The 24,241-nt window shown below is 42.8% G+C and overlaps 1 protein-coding gene across 11 annotated transcripts in view; it reads left to right on the forward strand.

Annotated features, from left to right (window-relative positions):
* The window catches only part of LOC124118894 (kin of IRRE-like protein 1), a 410,728-nt gene that overhangs the window by 173,557 nt on the left and 212,930 nt on the right, over positions 1 to 24,241 (forward strand). For 9 of the 11 annotated variants that reach the window (XR_007221847.1, XR_007221848.1, XR_007221846.1 and 6 more), the window contains exon 2: positions 3,281 to 3,379. The gene's annotated coding sequence lies outside the window, so the exon portion shown is untranslated. Of the gene's footprint in view, positions 1 to 973; positions 1,670 to 3,280; positions 3,380 to 24,241 lie in introns of those variants that run through there. The other 2 variants (XM_046481197.2, XM_046481195.2) reach the window with 1 other exon arrangement.

The following is a 24,241-nucleotide window of genomic DNA, read 5'->3' on the forward strand; positions in this document are numbered from 1 at the left end:
CTCCAGCAGGGCTGATAGTGATCAAAGAACAGTGACACCTCCAGCAGGGCTCAAAGTGATCAAACAACAGTGACACCTCCAGCAGGGCTGATAGTGATCAAACAACAGTGACACCTCCAGCAGGGCTGATAGTGATCAAACAACAGTAACACCTCCAGCAGGGCTCAACGTGTTCAAACAACAGTGACACCTCAAGCAGGGCTCAACGTGTTCAAACAACAGTGACACCTCCAGCGGGGCTCAACATGTTCACACAACAGTGACACCTCCAGCAGGGCTCAACATGTTCACACAACAGTGACACCTCCAGCAGGGCTCAACATGTTCACACAACAGTGACACCTCCAGCAGGGCTCAACATGTTCACACAACAGTGACACCTCCAGCAGGGCTCAACGTGATCAAACAACAGTGACAGCTCCAGCAGGGCTGATAGTGATCAAACAACAGTGACACCTCCAAAAGGGCTCAAAGTGATCAAACAACAGTGACACCTCCAGCAGGGCTCAAAGTGATCAAACAACAGTGACACCTCCAGCAGGGCTCAACGTGTTCACACAACAGTGACACCTCCAGCAGGGCTCAACGTGTTCACACAACCATGACACCTCCAGCAGAGCTCAACATGTTCACACAACAGTGACACCTCAAGCAGGGCTCAACGTGTTCACACAACAGTGACACCTCAAGCAGGGCTCAACGTGTTCACAGAACAGTGACACCTCCAGCAGGGCTCAACATGTTCAAACAACAGTGACACCTCCAGCAGGGCTCAACATGTTCACACAACAGTGACACCTCCAGGAGGGCTCAACGTGATCAACAAACAGTGACACCTCCAGCAGGGCTGATAGTGATCAAACAACAGTGACACCTCCAGCAGAGCTCAAAGTGATCAAACAACAGTGACACCTCCAGCAGGGCTGATAGTGATCAAACAACAGTGACACCTCCAGCAGAGCTCAAAGTGATCAAACAACAGTGACACCTCCAGCAGGGCTCAAAGTGATCAAACAACAGTGACACCTCCAGCAGGGCTCAAAGTGATCAAACAACAGTGACACCTCCAGCAGAGCTCAAAGTGATCAAACAACAGTGACACCTCCAGCAGGGCTGATAGTGATCAAACAACAGTGACACCTCCAGCAGGGCTGATAGTGATCAAACAACAGTGACACCTCCAGCAGAGCTCAAAGTGATCAAACAACAGTGACACCTCCAGCAGGGCTCAAAGTGATCAAACAACAGTGACACCTCCAGCAGAGCTCAAAGTGATCAAACAACAGTGACACCTCCAGCAGAGCTCAAAGTGATCAAACAACAGTGACACCTCCAGCAGAGCTCAAAGTGATCAAACAACAGTGACACCTCCAGCAGAGCTCAAAGTGATCAAACAACAGTGACACCTCCAGCAGAGCTCAAAGTGATCAAACAACAGTGACACCTCCAGCAGAGCTCAAAGTGATCAAACAACAGTGACACCTCCAGCAGAGCTCAAAGTGATCAAACAACAGTGACACCTCCAGCAGGGCTCAAAGTACTCCCACAGCACCGCAGAAACCTTTAAACAGGGCACAAGTTTTCAAGAAGCGTTGGCAGCTGCTTCAGATCATGCGTGTGTGGCTGTGATGTACCTGTGTAGGTACAGATACATATACACAACAATTAGGTGAGCTACTTCATTTATTCACAAGGAACAGGACTTCATCTGCCAATGTGGTGCCAACAAAATTGTTTTTATGATGACAGTCTTATGATGTGCCAATTAGACGAGGAAGTAACTTTCATGATTGAAATGAAGAGAAACTCCTGGAACTATCTCACACCCAGTTAAATGCAAGTGGATGCATCATTTCAAACACTTGAATAATTATTGTTTAACAACAAATAAAGTAAAGTTTATGCTTGACTTTCAGACAGTTCAGCACACCTCAGTTAGGCATAATTAATGTCTCCCAGACCCTAGGGAATATATTAAAAAAGGAATCCAACTCAAGTCTAGATTACCCCAGCTCCAGGCCTGAATTTAAGCATTGTTCTTGGCTGCATTTGGATTCTATTTTCTATTTAGAAGACATATATTTTCAAATAATATAAGTTTAATTCTGGGACTAAATGTTAGTCTAGCCTTCCAACATGTGTCATGATAATGTCTGATAAGATTAATCTTGTTTAGTATTGTCACAATAATTATCAACACTATATTTCAAGACATATTTCTTTTCACCTTTTTTTCAACAAGTGGCAAATGTATCATTTTATTTCTTCCCTAGATGTCAATTATGTGTCCAGGTTGTTGTTCCTTACATGGCCAGATGTTTGGGGAATTCTATGTGTAACTCTTTTGAAAATGATCGATTCTCCAGAATCAATTTGTGATTTGTTTGTCTGGTGATCCCTGTTTGGGTCTGTTCCCCTGTTCGTCCAGGCAAGGGGAAAATAATGAATTAGGGTTATCAAACTCTCCTCAGCTTCTGGTGTAGCGAGGGACACTTGTGTCATACTTCATTAGTACTGGCACCAACTCCATCACTGTAGGGGCCAGTTCAGGACAGTCCCGTAATCCAGACAAGCACAGGCCAACTTGGGTACAAGATGGATTCATGTTCGTGTCATGGGGAGGATAAATAGAGGATTTGGACACAGACATATCCTCTGTCATTCCCCACTTTCCCTGCTGGGTACAAATACTGCTTGCTACATCCTGAGGCCTCTACTGCATCATCTGCATTAAGATTATTATACTCAGTAGTACAGGTGCATCAGCAGCAGCACTTGGCTGCAGCTGCAAATAACATGGCGACATTACAGCTGAAAATGACATGGCGACATTACAGCTGCAGATGACATGTGACATTACAGTTGCAGATAACATGGTGATGTTACAGCTGCAGATGACATGGCAACATTACAGCTGCAGATGACATGTGACATTACAGCTGCAGATGACATGGTGATGTTACAGCTGCAGATGACATGTGACATTACAGCTGCAGATGACATGTGACATTACAGCTGCAGATGACATGGTGATGTTACAGCTGCAGATGACATGTGACATTACAGCTGCAGATGACATGGTGACATTACAGTTTCAGCTCTGATGGATTGATGACATGACAGTTGGAACTCAGCTGAAATGAATCCATTACAGCTGGAGACAGACATAGGCTAGTGTTGTCAGTCCTGACTGCTTGTGATGTTATGTGACAGTGGTAACTCCTGGTAATGAAATGTGTAATCACCACTCAGCTCATGGTACATGTTTCTGTTATTTCAGCTTCCTGTCAATCGGAGTTTACTGAGAGGTTCGGGTGCTTGTGACTGCTAGGGCTGAGTGTGGACAGCTAGTTGGCAGGCTGACCTGCAACGATTTCAGGTATGCTTTAGATAGGTGAATATTGACAAACATGACCCCTTGATGGGGAACAATAGATAGCAGATGTAGGTGCAGCACGGGACACGAGGCTGCTCACATGCAGCAGGGGAGGGGGCAGCGACATGGTCACGATGCCTCATACAGCTGTGAGAGACAGATGACATATTCAACAAGTTTATTTAGATCATGTTGGCCATATACCATTGTTCTGGCATCACATGGGCAGCCATTGTGTTTTGTGAAGGCACAATCATCACTCAAGTGATGACCTTTTCTTAATGTCCCTATAAACACAATATTTGAACTGTTATCATACCATGAATGATCAGTGGAGTTAAGTGCTTCCTGTTAAATCATCACTTCCACTTGTGATTTTGAAATCATATTTTATTTTTACATTTCAAAACTAGAAGGGTTGCATAATGAAGGATGTGGGTGGCTCCAAATGTAGGCATAGCAAAAATATCAAACTAAACATTAAACCAAGTTACAAAGCCACCATTTGTTGGAGACTTTTCTTGATAATTTTGTATGTGTTTTTATTTTATTTTGGGGGGCAAATTAATACATGGAAGATTACACTATGTTTATGACTCCATATCTCCATAATCTCTAACAACAATAATCTATCTATCTAAGGTTGCTGCTTGAAATGAATGACGTAAAACTTAACTGTCAGCTGTCATTGTAATTAAAGTAAATACATTACTTTGCTAAACAAGACAAAATCACCATTAATGAAAAGAACAACAAAAAGTACTGTTGTTGAATGCTCAAATAAATGATTGACCGCTTATCAAACTCACTTGAATCCAATATTGTAAACAGTTAATGAAGTCACCAGGCTCCTGAATTGACGTAAATACTTCACACTGACACATTCAAATGAATACATTCATTTTACGGCTAATCTGCCTCTTTCATTAATTTCAGAGCCAACACAAATTGAGTTTTTTGCTAATTTTCCCATTCATAAAGTTTCTAAAGAGCATTTATCCACAAATCCATTCTTTATGCCTAGCATGTTTTGCTACACGCCACAATGGTTGACACTTGATGTCTATTGTGAATGTAGCCAGTCACAGGCAGGAGAGCCAGCTTTCAGTCGAGGAGATAGAAACGTAGTCGACCGGCTGTGGGGCCCGCGTAATCAGGGAACAAACTGTGTGCAAGATTGGAAATTCACAGTTCAACATTGTGTCGGTTACATAAAAATTCAATTGGCATCAATTGCTTGTAGTATGTTCACACATATGCCTTTGTAGTATAGACTTGTTACTTGGAAATGTGTTGAGAGCCAGTTAAATATTTATTTGTATTTGGAAAAGTGTCTTGACGTAGCATAACAGGGAAGTACTCAGCTGCAGAGTGAGTGCATGGGACGACAGTTGGGTTCAAACCTCCATAAATGTGTAATGTTATCTACCAGGTATTGAGTTTGGTATGCTGTGTATATGGCATATGATAAATGTGGAATATTATCTATCAGGTAGGGCCGGGATGAGTCCAGATTAACTACCTGGGCATTCAACCCCATGTTAGCTGACCCTACCCGGATATCTACTGTAGGTCTCAAGAGTTGGGAATTGTTTTACCGGACCACTTGCAAAAAGCATTTAGATACATATGTAAAACAATTTGGCTGTGCATACACTCAAGCTGACTGAAGCTTTATCTTTACTCAAACATATACATGTCAGATGGACTCCCTCAGGACCACATGGACCCCTGGTCAGTCATGTGATATAGTGTTTAATTAGAAAACGTCACTGCTCTTATGTTGGCACATCGTTCTGACTAATCAAGGTGATTATTAGATTCTACTTGTATTGTGCCACAACTTATTGTGCAGCAAAGCTAGCTACGCTTCTGTTCTCTCTGGTACACCAGTATTGCACAATGGGTGGCAGTTTTGTATGTCAACTGTTTATCAGCTCCCTGCTCCTGTTGCCACAGTTAATAAATGTGATCTACAATCATGGAACTGTTTTCAAAGAAATGTGAGATATCAATTTATTTCCTTCCTTTGTTGTATGTTTGGTACAGCAGCTTTATGTTATGTGCATCATCAGCTGTGTTCTGGTGCCTATTATGCTACAAGTTGAAGGAACCAAGCGGCGCCAATAGAATGGTTTTCATAGTTCGCATTGACGAGGCCGTTTTGTCGTTAAGGGAGCAATCAATGGTTTTGAATCTAATCTCACATTTATTTCAATTCAATAATCTGTGTTCGGTTATAAAGTTTTTGCACCAGTGTATCAATGGAGGAATTACATGCAATGAAAATATCGGCACTGATTATGTTTCGTTGATTTCCAATAAAAATCGGAAAGCGACATTTACCATGCTCTGTGTAGGGCCAAAGGCTATGAGTGGATCTAAAACTTGTACGAACACTTCCTTTGCGGTTCTTCGATAAATCACTAGCCGTTGGCTCTCTGCCTGTGCGTAGGATGCTCCTGATGTGAAATTGCAACAATTAATGCGAGGTATAAATTGATATGGAGTACTTAGCTTGGAGACAAGATTTTATCACATTCTTTGAACTTGCAAGTCAAAAAATATTTCCGTAATAGTTGACATTTTTTGGCCAGGTTAATACCTGCAGGTTAATACCTGCAGGTTGTTATCGCGTTAATTACCAGAGTGATCTGAATGTTGGAGAGGTGTGCCAGTGTGGGGGATGCAGTTGTTGTAGCCTGTCATTACTGATGCTGCTGCTACATCAAGGAGATCCTTGTTACACATATGTAGTCAGGAGATAGCAGCAGCAGAGAGGGAAGGAGTAATGGAGGCTCCATTAGGAAAGTGGAATTGAGCCTGTCATCAGAGACTCAGTATGTATACCCAGGCAGTAATATAACCTGCTGATGTAACTCCACCGATATTCCACTCAGGATAGTGTATTAACTGTTAGTACTGCCAGATATTCCACTCAGGACAGTGTATAAACTGTTAGTACTGCCAGATATTCCACTCAGGACAGTGTATAAACTGTTAGTACTGCCAGATATTCCACTCAGGACAGCGTATAAACTGTTAGTACTGCCAGATATTCCACTCAGGACAGTTTATAAACTGTTAGTACTGCCAGATATTCCACTCAGGACAGTGTATAAACTGTTAGTACTGCCAGATATTCCACTCAGGACAGTGTATAAACTGTTAGTAGTGCCAGATATTCCACTCAGGACAGTGTATAAACTGTTAGTACTGCCAGATATTCCACTCAGGACAGTTTATAAACTGTTAGTACTGCCAGATATTCCACTCAGGACAGTGTATAAACTGTTAGTACTGCCAGATATTCCACTCAGGACAGTGTATAAACTGTTAGTACTGCCAGATATTCCACTCAGGACAGTGTATAAACTGTTAGTACTGGCAGATATTCCACTCAGGACAGTGTATAAACTGTTAGTACTGCCAGATATTCCACTCAGGACAGTTTATAAACTGTTAGTACTGCCAGATATTCCACTCAGGACAGTTTATAAACTGTTAGTACTGCCAGATATTCCACTCAGGACAGTGTATAAACTGTTAGTACTGCCAGATATTCCACTCAAGACAGCGTAGAAACTGTTAGTACTGGCAGATATTCCACTCAGGACAGTGTATAAACTGTTAGTACTGGCAGATATTCCACTCAGGACAGTGTATAAACTGTTAGTACTGGCAGATATTCCACTCAGGACAGTGTATAAACTGTTAGTACTGGCAGATATTCCACTCAGGACAGTCTATTAACTGTTAGTACTGCCAGATATTCCTCTCAAGACAGTGTATAAACTGTTAGTACTGGCAGATATTCCACTCAAGACAATGTAGAAACTGTTAGTACTGGCAGATATTCCACTCAAGACAGTGTAGAAACTGTTAGTACTGCCAGTTATTCCACTCCAGAATTTATGAAATAATCAAATAAAACAAATACCTATCGATGAGATGATTTTTCTTTGCTTAAAGAAAAGAATAAAGCCATTGATGTGCATGCAGGTAGCCCCACTACTTGACACTAAAGAAATGGAACCACCCAATTCATCAATATTTCAACAACAAAAAGTCATTGACTGAAATCCAATTGTTTTAATGTCATTTGGCTTAATGAGCATTTGTTCCTAGAATTGCTGTATGATTCCTTCACAGCTGACAGGAATTGTATCCCTGCCTTTATCTGCCATCAGCTTGCTGGGTGTTCTTCCTTCATGCTGTGTCGCTATATGGCTGAAATAATGCTGATGCGACATTAAATTTTAACTCACTCACTCCTTCATGTGGTAATTGCAGCAAATGTATAACCAACTGCCAACCATGTGTACTGACTATATGTACTGATAACACATCCTTGTCAGGAGGCAGATCAACATTAACAATTGTGCTGAGATAAGTTGATGTATCCTTTTTCACTCACAACACTGTAAAACAAGAGCTATCATTTAGTGATGGGGCCAAGCAAGCTGCCTTGATGTATTTGTGTGTCTGATTCAATCCTTCAGAGTGTGGCCACTAGTCAGCTTTGTTCACCTCGGGTTTCTGGTGTTAAAGCCTCTGCCTGCAGTTGTGTTTCATGATACAGCTCTAAGTCTCACTGTCCCCTGATTCACAGAGTGCCTGGCTGGTCAGCACAGTTGTAGGCAATGCTTGCTTCATAAAGGGATGTCTTTATTAGATACGGCAATTCAGAATGGGTCATCTGGTTTGGTTTCTGTGTCCAGTAATACCATTAGTTACAGGGCAATTTGGTCATCACGGGGCTGCATTGACTGTAGGCTACAGAGACAGACTATTGATCTTGCATGGCTCCCTCAGCAAATGAAACACACACACACACACACCGACAGTTTATATAGGGAACTCTCTGGGGGCACACCAAATAGGAAAGTACAAAATAGTGGACTCAACTGCCAAATTTTACAGTTAAAGCTGTGATGGATCTGCCACTGTAGCCTATTACAGATGAAGAGGATGACTGAGAAGTGCTGGCTTATATCATCAGTTTAGTTTCTAGTGGAGCTGGCACCACCCTGAGGCCTGGACTCCTGTAGCCTCAGCCTGGCCAGTGGAGGCACTGAATCTCCAGCCACAGTCCATGTCATTATTCACTTCCATCACTCGTGCTGGTCAAACGGAAACTCCAAGTTCTGAATAACTTCTGTAAAAGGTCTTAGACATATTGTCACAAATGTGAATGAAATCACAGTAACCATTATAAAGTACACCCTCTTCTAATCTTCCAGTCTGTTACCTCCATCCCTACAGTGTCTCCCTGCTTAGTCTTCACAGCCTGGAGCATTGCTGCTGTAGCTAACAGCCTTGTTCAGTTGAATCCACCTGATTTCAGATCTGATTTTCCAGTGCATAGTTCAGGAAGTAACTGCATTTACATTGCTTATTTCATTCCATTTATATGAAGGAACCGATCAACGATACTGAAGGTTTAGGATGTCCAGTTGGCACTGTGCTGATTCAGACTACTTACTTATAAGTTTCTAAGCTATGCTTCTCAGCTACTTCATTTATTTATTTCAGTCTAACACAGTTGTACATTGAATTGCATTAGCTTCAGTGTTCATACACTTATGTTTTTGAGTAGGGGCCTTTTTCATTTTGAGAATGAATAAATTGAAAGATTGTTTCAAAAGCAATCTGACCTTATCCACCTTCAAAAGAGACTGACTGACTGTACAGTATCAGACAGGGTGGTGGACCCAACAATAGACTGACTGACTGTACAGCATCAGACAGGGTTGTGGACCCAACAATAGACTGACTGACTGTACAGTATCAGACAGGGTGGTGGACCCAACAATAGACTGACTGACTGTACAGCATCAGACAGGGTGGTGGACCCAACAATAGACTGACTGACTGTACAGCATCAGAAAGGGTGGTGGACCCAACAATAGACTGACTGACTGTACAGCATCAGACTGAGTGGTGGACCCAACAATAGACTGACTGACTGTACAGCATCAGACAGGGTGGTGGACCCAACAATAGACTGACTGACTGTACAGCATCAGACAGGGTGGTGGACCCAACAATAGACTGACTGACTCAGGTGTGCGGCATCAGACAGGGTGGTGGACCCAACAATAGACTGACTGACTGTACAGTATCAGACAGGGTGGTGGACCCAACAATAGACTGACTGACTGTACAGCATCAGACAGGGTGGTGGACCCAACAATAGACTGACTGACTGTACAGCATCAGACAGGGTGGTGGACCCAACAATAGACTGACTGACTGTACAGCATCAGACAGGGTGGTGGACCCAACAATAGACTGACTGACTCAGGTGTGCGGCATCAGACAGGGTGGTGGACCCAACAATAGACTGACTGACTGTACAGTATCAGACAGGGTGGTGGACCCAACAATAGACTGACTGACTGTACAGTATCAGACAGGGTGGTGGACCCAACAATAGACTGACTGACTGTACAGCATCAGACAGGGTGGTCGACCCAACAATAGACTGACTGACTGTACAGTATCAGACAGGGTGGTGGACCCAACAATAGACTGACTGACTGTACAGCATCAGACAGGGTGGTGGACCCAACAATAGACTGACTGACTGTACAGCATCAGACAGGGTGGTGGACCCAACAATAGGCTGACTGACTGTACAGCATCAGACAGGGTGGTGGACCCAACAATAGACTGACTGACTGTACAGTATCAGACAGGGTGGTGGACCCAACAATAGACTGACTGACTGTACAGCATCAGACAGGGTGGTGGACCCAACAATAGACTGACTGACTCAGGTGTGCGGCATCAGACAGGGTGGTGGACCCAACAATAGACTGACTGACTGACTGAACAGTATCAGACAGGGTGGTGGACACAACAATAGACTGACTGACTGTACGGCATCAGACAGGGTGGTGGACCCAACAATAGACTGACTGACTCAGGTGTGCGGCATCAGACAGGGTGGTGGACCCAACAATAGACTGACTGACTGTACAGCATCAGACAGGGTGGTGGACCCAACAATAGACTGACTGACTCAGGTGTGCGGCATCAGACAGGGTGGTGGACCCAACAATAGTCTGACTGACTGTACAGCATCAGACTAGGTGGTGGACCCAACAATAGACTGATTGACTGTACAGCATCAGACAGGGTGGTGGACACAACAATAGACTGACTGATTGACTGTACAGCATCAGACAGGGTGGTGGACACAACAATAGACTGACTGACTGTACAGCATCAGACTAGGTGGTGGACCCAACAATAGACTGATTGACTGTACAGCATCAGACTAGGTGGTGGACCCAACAATAGACTGACTGACTGTACAGCATCAGACAGGGTGGTGGACCCAACAATAGACTGACTGACTCAGGTGTGCGGCATCAGACAGGGTGGTGGACCCAACAATAGACTGACTGACTGTATGGCATCAGACAGGGTGGTGGACCCAACAATAGACTGACTGACTGTACAGCATCAGACAGGGTGGTGGACCCAACAATAGACTGACTGACTGTACAGCATCAGACTAGGTGGTGGACCCAACAATAGACTGACTGACTGTACAGCATCAGACAGGGTGGTGGACCCAACAATAGACTGACTGACTCAGGTGTGCGGCATCAGACAGGGTGGTGGACCCAACAATAGACTGACTGACTGTACAGCATCAGACTAGGTGGTGGACCCAACAATAGACTGATTGACTGTACAGCATCAGACAGGGTGGTGGACACAACAATAGACTGACTGACTGTACAGCATCAGACAGGGTGGTGGACCCAACAATAGACTGACTGTACAGCATCAGACAGGGTGGTGGACACAACAATAGACTGACTGACTGTACGGCATCAGACAGGGTGGTGGACCCAACAATAGACTGACTGACTGTATGGCATCAGACAGGGTGGTGGACCCAACAATAGACTGACTGACTGTACAGCATCAGACAGGGTGGTGGACCCAACAATAGACTGACTGACTCAGGTGTGCGGCATCAGACAGGGTGGTGGACCCAACAATAGTCTGACTGACTGTACAGCATCAGACAGGGTGGTGGACCCAACAATAGACTGACTGACTCAGGTGTGCGGCATCAGACAGGGTGGTGGACCCAACAATAGACTGACTGACTCAGGTGTGCAGCATCAGACAGGGTGGTGGACCCAACAATAGACTGACTGACTCAGGTGTGCAGCATCAGACAGACTGACAATGTAGCATGTAGAGTCTGTGGGCGTTTGAGTGAGTTTCACATTAGATAAAGCCCTATGTGCCATGGCATCATGATAGCAAGTGTTTCAGCACAGTTCTAGTCTCTGCCCTTGGAGGCCGGGTCAGGATTTGGTGTTTCCCTTACTGTACATTCTTCCTAAGGGGCGTTGTTATTATCTGTGATTACTAAGCCAAGGAATCATGCAACAGCAGGAGGAATCAATTAATTATCTAGCGAGACGTGAATGACTGTGCAAACAGCTTTATTGACAAACATTATGATGATGGAATAACCAGGTAGATAATTTGATTACAGTATTGACATTGTGGACAGGAGTGTTTGTAGTAGCTCTAGGCGTGTTTGCAGAATGAATATTGTATCAGTATTTACTCTATGAAGGTTGGGTAATTGATCACATTCTGTTGCACTTAAATTTGATAGTATTGTAATATGGGGTTATTGGGTAAATTAAAAAAGCCACATTGAAGTGTCAGTCAAGCCATTACATAGACAGCAGTCTACCAATAGAATATACTGTTGTTAGCCAATAGGCCTTGACATGATGAGTGCTTGCATTATAGGTAGAGCAGTAATCCTGCAGTGGGAGCACACAAGGATAAAACAAGGCCCTGCATAACTTCTTCATCGTTACTTTCTACTGACAACATCATCTGTCACTCAATGGTTTGGTGAGGTGGGTGAGTGGGTGGGTGGAAGGTCTGCTGTATATACAGTTGGATTCCGGTATCTGGAACTGAGCTAGACAGTGAGAGATAGCAAGGCATGGACAGACAGATCAAGTAACAATATTTCTCACTGTCATCTATATTTTGGATTAAAAGGCAAGTACAGAAATGATTAAACAATTGGTTCAAATACAGCCATGTTCGATGTTTGTGTGCGGAAAGGTACTTGATATATCTAGGAGAATTTCTCACAGCTATCTGAAATTCTTATTTGCGCTTGTCAAAACTGTTAATGTGGTTCAGGGTAAAAATATTCTGCACTATAGTCAAGTTGGGGCAGACTCCAAGGTTTGAGATAACCCCATGTATTTTCATTTGGAATTCAAGACAAACTGTCAAATTTGTGTGTATTTATGTATTGAGACAGTCAGGACTTGAGAATAGGTTCGAGATAGTGGTACATTCTAGATAACAGATGTTGAGATAACAGAGTTTGGCTATGTTGGACATTATTGTTGGTGGGGATGGAAACTGTCCCATGTGAAGCATCTGTTGTATAAATCTAGGTGTAGAGTGGAGAAGTTGACAGAAATTGTGAACCGCTTGTTTGGTGAGGTGGCAGGCTGAGATGCGTCCTGTGCTATTCCTACCAATGTACAATCCGTGTCATCACATATCATCAATTGTACAACTTTTTACATTTAGGAATTATCAAGATGACAAGTATTTCCCTTCTAGGACTTCCATGTTGTCTTTGTTATATATTGTTAATGTTCATAACTAAACTACATAGGGTTAGCCAAGCCAACACACTTGGCTTGTGGCATGTCTGTTTGCCCTTCCATTGACTACAGCCAACACACTTGGCTTCTGACAAGTCTGTGTGCCCTCCCATTGACTACAGCCAACACACTTGGCTTGTGGCATGTCTGTGTGCACTCCCATTGACTACAGCCAACACACTTGGCTTCTGACAAGTCTGTGTGCCCTTCCATTGACTACAGCCAACACACTTGGCTTCTGACAAGTCTGTGTGCCCTCCCATTGACTACAGCCAACACACTTGGCTTGTGGCATGTCTGTGTGCCCTCCCATTGACTACAGCCAACACACTTGGCTTCTGACAAGTCTGTGTGCCCTCCCATTGACTACAGCCAACACACTTGGCTTCTGACAAGTCTGTGTGCCCTCCCATTGACTACAGCCAACACAATTGGCTTCTGACAAGTCTGTGTGCCCTCCCATTGACTACAGCCAACACACTTGGCTTGTGGCATGTCTGTGTGCCCTCCCATTGACTACAGCCAACACACTTGGCTTCTGACAAGTCTGTGTGCCCTCCCATTGACTACAGCCAACACACTTGGCTTGTGGCATGTCTGTGTGCCCTCCCATTGACTACAGCCAACACACTTGGCTTGTGGCATGTCTGTGTGCCCTCCCATTGACTACAGCCAACACACTTGGCTTCTGACAAGTCTGTGTGCCCTCCCATTGACTACAGCCAACACACTTGGCTTGTGGCATGTCTGTGTGCCCTCCCATTGACTACAGCCAACACACTTGGCTTCTGACATGTCTGCGTGCCCTCTCATTGACTACAGCCAACACACTTGGCTTGTGGCATGTCTGTGTGCCCTCCAATTGACTACAGCCAACACACTTGGCTTGTGGCATGTCTGTGTGCCCTCCAATTGACTACAGCCAACACACTTGGCTTGTGGCATGTCTGTGTGCCCTCCCATTGACTACAGCCAACACACTTGGCTTGTGGCATGTCTGTGTGCCCTCCCATTGACTACAGCCAACACACTTGGCTTCTGGCATGTCTGTGTGCACTCCCATTGACTACAGCCAACACACTTGGCTTGTGGCATGTCTGTGTGCCCTCCCATTGACTACAGCCAACACACTTGGCTTCTGGCATGTCTGTGTGCCCTCCCATTGACTACAGCCAACACACTTGGCTTGTGGCATGTCTGTGTGCCCTCCCATTGACTACAGCCAACACACTTGGCTTCTGACATGTATGTGTGCCCTCCCATTGATGACAGCCAACACACTTGGCTTGTGGCATGTCTGTGTGCCCTCCCATTGACTACAGCAAACAAACTTGGCTTCTGACAAGTCTGTGTGCCCTCCCATTGATGACAGCCAACACACTTGGCTTCTGGCATGTCTATGTGCCCTCCCATTGACTACAGCCAACACACTTGGCTTGTGGCATGTCTGTGTGCACTCCCATTGACTACAGCCAACACACTTGGCTTGTGGCATGTCTGTGTGCACTCCCATTGACTACAGCCAACACACTTGGCTTCTGACAAGTCTGTGTGCCCTCCCATTGACTACAGCCAACACACTTGGCTTCTGACAAGTCTGTGTGCCCTCCCATTGACTACAGCCAACACACTTGGCTTGTGGCATGTCTGTGTGCCCTCCCATTGATGACAGCCAACACACTTGTCTTCTGACAAGTCTGTGTGCCCTCCCATTGATGACAGCCAACACACTTGGCTTCTGGCTTGTCTGTGTGCCCTCCCATTGATGACAGCCAACACACTTGTCTTCTGACAAGTCTGTGTGCCCTCCCATTGACTACAGCCAACACAATTGGCTTCTGACAAGTCTGTGTGCCCTCCCATTGACTACAGCCAACACACTTGGCTTGTGGCATGTCTGTGAGCCCTCCCATTGATGACAGCCAACACACTTGTCTCCTGACAAGTCTGTGTGCCCTCCCATTGATGACAGCCAACACACTTGTCTTCTGACATGTCTGTGTGCCCTCTCATTGACTACAGCCAACACACTTGGCTTCTGACATGTATTTGTGCCCTTCCATTGATGACAGCCAACACACTTGTCTTCTGACAAGTCTGTGTGCCCTCCCATTGATGACAGCCAACACACTTGGCTTCTGACATGTCTGTGTGCCCTCCCATTGATGACAGCCAACACACTTGGCTTGTGGCATGTCTGTGTGCCCTCCCATTGATGACAGCCAACACACTGGTCTTCTGACATGTCTGCGTGCCCTCCCATTGATGACAGCCAACACACTTGGCTTGTGGCATGTCTGTGTGCCCTCTCAATGACTACAGCCAACACACTTGGCTTGTGGCATGTCTGTGTGCCCTCCCATTGACTACAGCCAACACACTTGGCTTCTGACATGTCTGTGTGCCCTCCCATTGACTACAGCCAACACACTTGGCTTGTGGCATGTCTGTGTGCCCTCCCATTGATGACAGCCAACACACTTGGCTTCTGACATGTCTGTGTGCCCTCTCATTGACTACAGCCAACACACTTGGCTTGTGGCATGTCTGTGTGCCCTCCCATTGATGACAGCCAACACACTTGGCTTCTGGCATGTCTGTGTGCCCTTCCATTGATGACAGCCAACACACTTGGCTTGTGGCATGTCTGTGTGCCCTCCCATTGATGACAGCCAACACACTTGGCTTCTGGCATGTCTGTGTGCCCTCCCATTGACTACAGCCAACACACTTGGCTTGTGGCATGTCTGTGTGCACTCCCATTGACTACAGCCAGTTGACATTAACATGACCCATGATGACTGATTATGATTAGGATTCTTTCAGATTTATGTTTTCGTACAGTTGAATGTTGATGATGGTGTGACATGGCATCAGGTCCTTTCGAAAGCACCTGCTGGATGAGCATGCATGGTCTCTCCCCAGCTGCTGACAACTCGGGTACAACTGCAGTTAAAACAGCAACCAGACAACTATTTTAAGATCAAAGTAATTGGGTCAGAGTCATACAGGATTAAACAACCTATCTCATTTATGATGTGCTTAAAAGGCAGGATCCCGAATTCCGTGTTGCAAGTGTAGGCTTGGCTGGTGTAAAACACTACTGGAGGGACATAAAACCAGCAAATCAATGGGCGCGCCATGCCGGAAACACGGACATGTGAATTATCCTGCAATTTGATTAAAATGACAGCGTCATTCCTTTGTTGCCATATGTGATGTCCAACTGAGGGGTTGCTGTGGCTGGAGTTATCTCCCTGCATGACACCTCTTTAGTGTGTGAAGTCACAGAAATAACAGTAATAATGTCATTAATGAGAAGCAGACAATATGATCATAATTCTGAATCAATACTACAGGATTATGGAAACAAAGCATTGGTGACAAATTACCACCCTTGTCTGGGATACTATATAGGAAGTTTTCACACTGGACCCTAAGTACCGGTAATAATGTAGCCAGATGTTGAATTTAAGTGATAATGCAATAAACCTTTGTGGCCCAAGGTGGAGAGGTTCAAACCTAAACTTCACTACAATAACTAAAATTGATTAAAATTTGAACCCATTTTTACGATAATCTTTCAAGATTTAGAAGTGTTCTTCAACTTCTTTAATGTACTTGCAAACAAGAATGGCAATTCTCTCATTTCTCTAATGTAATTCAATTTTATTTTCTCACACTTTTAATCAAGTGTTGGGCGACTTGTTCTGAATGTTTCCTCTCAAACCTGCCATTGATATTCCTTCTTAATTCATTTCTGTTTTGACACTTTCTGAGTGGAAAACAGTTTTGTGAATGAGACAAGCTTGTGGCCATGTTCAGCCATCCGCTATGTGACAACCATTAGCCCCAGGGGATTATGGGAGCTTGGAAGTGTCAAGAACAATACAGACAGTCATTGCTGTGTTTGATGTATTCACTATCGGCTTCAACTTCTCATTAAAAGACAATTCAAGGTCATTACTATAGGATTTGGTGTGGTCTTTGTCCAATTCCAAGATGCTAAGATAGGATAGGCTAATTGTGCCATTTCTCTGTCCAGTTGCTGGAGTTAGATTAGGGAGATGGAGAAGCGCTGTGTAGAGTGTGGCCAGGTTGCTGTAAGTCCTTCATCACCTTGGTGTAATGTTATCTGCGACTGGTGGCCACACTCAGACCACGTAATCCTGTCATGGCTCTCTGGCACTTACATTAATGCAACTTACGACATGTCTACGTTCCAGCATATCAATATAGTGTGTGTACACTGCACCACATGCAGAGGGCCACTGATGAAAGGGTTTTTCCATTTGATATACTTTTTAATAAATATTATATTTGGGATAACACTTTATTAGTAAAGTACAGATTCTCATACTTTTGGGGGGTTGAGTCCCGTCCGGGACTTGTACTTGTCAGAGGGTTACACAAAGTATGTGATCTAGACTACCAGTTGTCGGACTTTTATTTTGTGGAAGCCTCGATGGGTGAGTGGGTTAGATCGCTGACTTTGTGTGCTGGCGAATAGGTGCAGTGAGGGTTCGAATCCTGGACGGGACTCAATCCCCAACAAAGTAGGAGAATCTGTACTTTACTAAGATAGTGTTATCCCAAATATAACATTTGTTACATTTGACCACTTTCTGAATGGTCTTGTGTGTTCATGATATACTTTTTGTAGTTGGGGGGAGGGGGGGGTTATTCTCCCCTGTATTGTCAGGGAGGGCCATCTGACTCACCTAGTTTTGCAGGATACTTTTCTTATCCTTTTTTAATTTGTTTTTATTGTTCCCAGGGTTGTAGAGTAATACAGTATTCCGTCAAAAAAATATTTCGGATTGCATAGAATGACACAATACACTCTTTAAAAATGTAAAGGTTCGGAAACAAACATTGTCATATTTCAAACCAAAAAGGTTGCAACACACAACATAGCATGTAGCAACAGAGAGAATAACTGATAATAAAAGTGACCATTTTCTGTTAGAGTTGTTTTTGTCATCCTTTTTTATTGCAATACATTTCTCGATTGAATATATGTTTTTAAGTAGTTTTAAAAGTATATCTATTTTCAGTTTGGTTCCTTTGATTCGACATGCATGAATATGCCTTTTTCCCAATAAAAGTATATGTCTTCTTTGATAGGCATTTAGAAGCTGGAGTACTAAGTAAGGGTAGGATTTATGGATGAACATAATTGTAATAAAGAAGTTGTTCATCCATAAATCCTATCCTTACTTTAAAGAAGATGATTGATTAAAGTATTAGAGTAGTTAGAACCAAACCAAAAAAAGATGTTTTGTCAATTTAATTTTTTGCGAAAAATTGTTAAGCCAAAGTTTGAGATCATTCCAAAATTGTTTAGTTTCATTACATTCCCAAAGGCATGGCTGATATCCTCATTGACAGCATTACAAAAGCTACAAACACTGTTTTTTACAAGATTCATTGTTAATAGTTCCTTTTCTGTGCAGATAATTCCATGTAGAAATCTGTATTGAAAATCTAAAAGATTGACATACTTCAGTTTACATCTATAAACAGCAAATATCTTTTTCCAATTAAAATCGAAGTGAAAAATTTATTGCCATTTATCACAAACTTTAAGATTATTTTTATTTGATGTTAATTTATCATAAAAGATTCTAGCGCCTTTAGCAGACTTCATCAGATCACTTAAGCAACTGTTTATATACAAATTCTGTAAAATTATTTTTCTAGTTTTCTTGATTGTTGTTTTCCTGGTCTGGTATATTGAAAATTAAAAATCTATAGTCTAATATTGTACCGTTTATTGGATCTTTTGGTTCCAGTTCTTCATATGACATCAGTCCATTTTCATAGCAAATATCTTTAATTGGGTAAATTCCATCAATAGCCCATTGCTTTATGTAGTGTGTTGCCTGTTTGAAGTTGGGATTAAGCCATAATGGTTGGGACAAAATTTCTTCTATATTATGAACATTAATAATATTTTTATTTTACAAAGGTTATTCCAAGCTTTCAATACATCTTTCCAGTCGGGGTTTTTAACATGAGATTACTTATCAATATTTGCACCCAAAGAGAGTATATCTTTAATTGGGATATTACAAGGGTTACTATATGTGTTTTTTTTCACAATATATTCTAAGCGAAGAGAGTTTTAGTGCGTCAATAAAGGCACTAATTTTAATCAGGCGTAATCCACCTTCCTCATATTTTCTTGTCAAAGTGGTCCTTTTGAGTTAGTCTATTTTATTATTCCAGATAATATTGTCAAATATTTTGTCAAATGATAAGGCAAAGTCCTCAGGAGGGTTTGGTAGTGTCGAAAATATGTGAACTAAACTAGTGTCCAAAAGAAACGATACCAACTTATTTTCAAAATTGTTTTTTACTAAGTGAATTGTCAAGTATGAAAACATGCCAATTCGTATTGCACATCCCAAACACAGCATAGTCGATAAAAAATACCGGGAACACGTGATCACTTCCGGGAAAAAACGTAAATTTCGTGAAAGTGACATTTCCCTCTCTAGCATGTTCTGCACGTGCAGAAAAACTGTATAAAACGTCTGATCAGACACGTTGATATCACAGCAACAAAAAGAACACAAGATATGCCACGTTTGACAGCCATCGAGAGAGAGAGAGCCGTTGGAATGGTCCAACAAGGAGCATCACACGTCGACGTCGCCAGAAGGTTGGGCTGCGCACGCATCACTATCACCAGGTTGATGCAGCGGTTACGTCAGACAGGCCCAGGAGTGGAAGACCACGAGTAACCACGCCCCGTGAAGATCGTTACATCCGGGTATTACATCTGATGAACCGCACCGTAACAGCGACGTCCACGGCGGCTACAGCACTGGGACACAGGATCAGTCGACAGACCGTCTACAGGAGACTACGGCAGTATGGTATCCGGCCACGTCATCCCTACCGCGGACCGCTCCTGACGCCTCGACACTGGAACAACAGACTGATCTGGGCCAGGCGAGTTCGACGTTGGCAACGGCGGGACTGGGCACGTGTTATGTTCTCTGATGAGAGCAGATTCCTCATCTTCAGAAACGATGGACGGCAGCTTGTATACCGACGATTTGGTGAACGTTTGGCACCTAACTGTATCCAACAGGTCCGGTCGTTTGGAGGTGGAGGGTTAATGGTTTAGGGTGGCATATGTGGTGACGTCAAAACGATGCTTGTCGTAATTCGTGGAAACCTGAATGCACAGCGTTATCTTGATGACATCCTATGGCCTGTTGTGGTGCCTTTTATTCAGCAAAAGCCTCGTGGACTCCTTTTCCAACATGACAATGCAAGGCCACACACAGCAAGATTGACACAGAACTTCCTTGCCAACGCCAACGTACAGGTTTTGCCATGGCCCGCATGTTCACCGGACATGAATCCCATCGAGCACTTATGGGACCACCTCAATCGGCAAATCCGACGTCGCCGTGTGCCTCCAGTCAACGTCCAGGACTTGGAACGATGTCTCCTCGAGGAATGGCAACGCATCACTCCCAACGTCATCAGACGTTTGACGTCATCAGTCTGTAGGCGTGTTCTGGCATGTATTGATGCTCACGGTGGACATACCCGCTACTGACTTGACTTTGAGACGTGTGGTGTGACATTTCCCGTTGTTTCTGTGATCAGTGCTCTAAAGAAATGTTCATTTTTCGACCCCACCCATCTTTAAAGGCTTGTCATATTGGTTGTACAGATTTTATTGAAATGAAATTTTTGTACAGATGTTGTGAAAGGATTTCTCAAAAGCATAACACCAATCCTAAACTTCTGCATTGTTTAGTTTTTCTTTTATGTCGTTGCAAACAGGTGGTATCGTTTCTTTTGGACACTAGTTTAGTTTTGACAATACTGAAGTTTTATGACTAATTTTTCCTAAATGTTTAGATTTCTTTTTCTACAATTTGCAAGCAATCTATTCATTTCTTCTAACTTTCTTTTTGTATTGATTACCAAGAGTTCACTTAAGTTTGGATTAAACATAATTTCTTATACTTCAAATTCCTTATTATGCCATTCTATTTGTAAATCTTGACAAGCCAGACATTTTGTAGAATTTATTAAGTGTATCTATATATATTTGCATGTAAGCTTTCATCTTTGTCATTTAAAAATAATTCAGTATCATCAGCATACTGCCCAAGTTTGTATTCTTTGTCATTGACTGTGGGTTATCCCTTCAGTATTATTATTATTTCTAACCATACATCCTAGGATTTCAGCTATTAGGAGGAAAATATATGGCGACAATGGGTCTCCTTGTCGACAGCCTTTTTCATTTTGTATTATGCTTGATGTAGTATCGTAATTTAGTATATTTATCAACCTTATCATTTCTGGTCCAAATCCATATTTTTGTAAAACATAATTCATGATTTTTTTATCAAATGCCTTTTCAAAATCGATCAGCAGAAGTAATCCTGGTTTGTTTTGTCTTTTTGATTCAAGATAATGTCAAATAACAACCTTGTGTTTTCTGAAATAGATCTTGCTGGAATAAATCCTGTTTGATTAATATGAATAAGCAATTCCAATGTTGATTATATTTGGTTTGCAATACAAGTACTAAATATTTTATAGAGTACATTCCATAAAGTTATTGGTCTCCAGTTTTTTATCAATGTTCTGTCTTTGTTTCATTTTTGTATACAAGTTATAACTCCTCTTTTCAATGTCATACTCATTGTGTTATTAGCAGAAGTACTTTTTACAAATCTGTATATCCAGAAGTTTAGTTCTTTCCAGAAAAACTTCTTTTTTTTCTTTTATGTTTTTAACTGTGGAGCCCCAACCAGGGATACCGACTAACACACTGGTTGGGGCTCCATATCTCTAATGTTCCTACATAATGTGGAGCCCCAACCAGGGATACTGACTAACACACTGGTGTCCCCGATATCTCTGATGTTCCTACATAATGTGGAGCCCTAACCAGGGATACTGACTAACACACTGGTGTCCCCGATATCTCTGATGTTCCTACATAATGTGGAGCCCTAACCAGGGATACTGACTAACACACTGGTGTCCCCGATATCTCTAATGTTCCTACATAATGTGGAGCCCTAACCAGGGATACTGACTAACACACTGGTGTCCCCGATATCTCTGATGTTCCTACATAATGTGGAGCCCTAACCAGGGATACTGACTAACACACTGGTGTCCCCGATATCTCTGATGTTCCTACATAATGTGGAGCCCTAACCAGGGATACTGACTAACACACTGGTGTCCCCGATATCTCTGATGTTCCTACATAATGTGGAGCCCCAACCAGAGTTACTGCATGTTGAAAGGAAACAATTAAGTAAAGCCCTGTTCCATGTACAATATCCAAATCCTGTTTAAGATACATAGGTTGTCTCCCCTGGTGTTCGGTGTTATGCCATGTATACCACCAGCTCCATGCTTGCCTGACTCAGCTGCACGAGACAAATCCTGGTGTTGTCATAAAACAGTAGGGCTATATTTGAGCAGGTAGGATAAGCAGGTGGGAATATGTCATTGGAGATACTTGGGTTAATCCCTGGTAATGGCCAAAGTATAAACTATACTACTCCAAAAAAGAAAACAAATAAGTGATTTTTTCCCTATATTTAAAAGTGCGAACATAGGAGTAACATGACAATTAGGATCAAAGCAGTATCACACATGTTGAGATCACAAAGGGAAGATTCAAGATTACAGGTCTTGGAAAGTTCTGATACTCATCACAGAAAGCTGGTAAGGTCTGCAGATGGGGATGGTGTCGTCGCACTAGTCGATCCAGTTTGTCCCCAAAGTGTTCAGTTGGGTTGAGATCTGGTGAAATTGTTGACCAAGAAAGAACCTGAATGTTGTTCTGGGCCATGAAACATGTCATTTATCTATGGGGTTGAGAATTGTCATGCTGGTATAAAATAACATTTTGACGGTTTATAAATTGAATGACGTAAGGTCTGATGATTTCATCACAGTAACATCACGCTGTGAGATTGTCTTGCACCTGGATGAGATCTGTCCTCCCACTGTACAAGATGCCTTCCTATACCATAACACTCTAACCACTAAATCTGTCCACTTCCTGCACACAGTACGGATCATACCGTTGATGATGGCACCAGAAAACTTGTGATCTTCCATCCAGAACGAGGCTGGTCACGTGTTATTCTATCTTGGAGAAATCTGTGCCAAAGCCTCCCTGTAGTGATCTGAGACACATTTATGCACCGAGTGATTGCCACTCGCCAATGTCTCCAAATGCCCAATTGCATTATATTGTGGCACCTCTATAAGTCTAGGCATAACTTCACATGTGGATTTATGTCTTTTAACTGTCACTAAAGCACTGTCACTGGCGATTGGTAAACAGTGCAGGCAATGGATTCCAAATCGGAAATGACTCAAGGTAACGTAAAGCAAGGACATAATAATTGTACAGATACTCAGGAAAGCTCTTCGATAAATAAATATGGCCTAAGTGCCTTTTTCTCAAGTAGTTAATATAGTGGGAAAAGTTATTAAAGGATCAACTGGTTTTATATCCCATTCTTTTTTCATATTACACCAAGGAATTTGTTTACCGTCAAATAGAGACATTTTGATATAGAGAAGAAAGATATTTTGCAGAGAGACAAACTCAAAATACCAGCTGTGATTGGATGAACTTGACAGGAGATGTAACATGAGATACGATTTATATAACCAAATTTCTAATTATATTTGTCCACAATCTGTCTTATTACAGCCGTAGGGGAATCTAAGAACAATCAAAAATGGTAGACAACTTGATTTTAGACTGTTCTTCTGATTTGCTGTCTATTTATTCATACAATTAAATGAAAGCTTGCTGCTGTAGGGATACAAGACTGTTTATAGGTAAAGTGACTAAAAGATTGACGTGTTACGCAGTGTAATTTAATAATGTGAACTGTAAGCGATGCAGAGCTTTAGACATGTTGGCATCAGGACATGCTCCAGTGCATACTCCTTGCATCACGGTCGCATCATGTACTTTCTTGCAGGGTAGACAGATTGTGTACTCCCTTCAGGGTAGTCCCATAGTGTACTACATGCATCGTAGTTGGATTGTGTACTCCCTTCAGGGTAGTCCCATAGTGTACTACATGCAACGTAGTTGGATTGTGTACTCCCTTCAGGGTAGTCCCATAGTGTACTACATGTAACGTAGTTGGATTGT

The sequence above is a fragment of the Haliotis rufescens genome, unplaced genomic scaffold (genome assembly GCF_023055435.1).
Source record: "Haliotis rufescens isolate VD_foot unplaced genomic scaffold, xgHalRufe1.0.p SCAF_18, whole genome shotgun sequence".
NCBI lineage: Eukaryota > Metazoa > Mollusca > Gastropoda > Lepetellida > Haliotidae > Haliotis > Haliotis rufescens.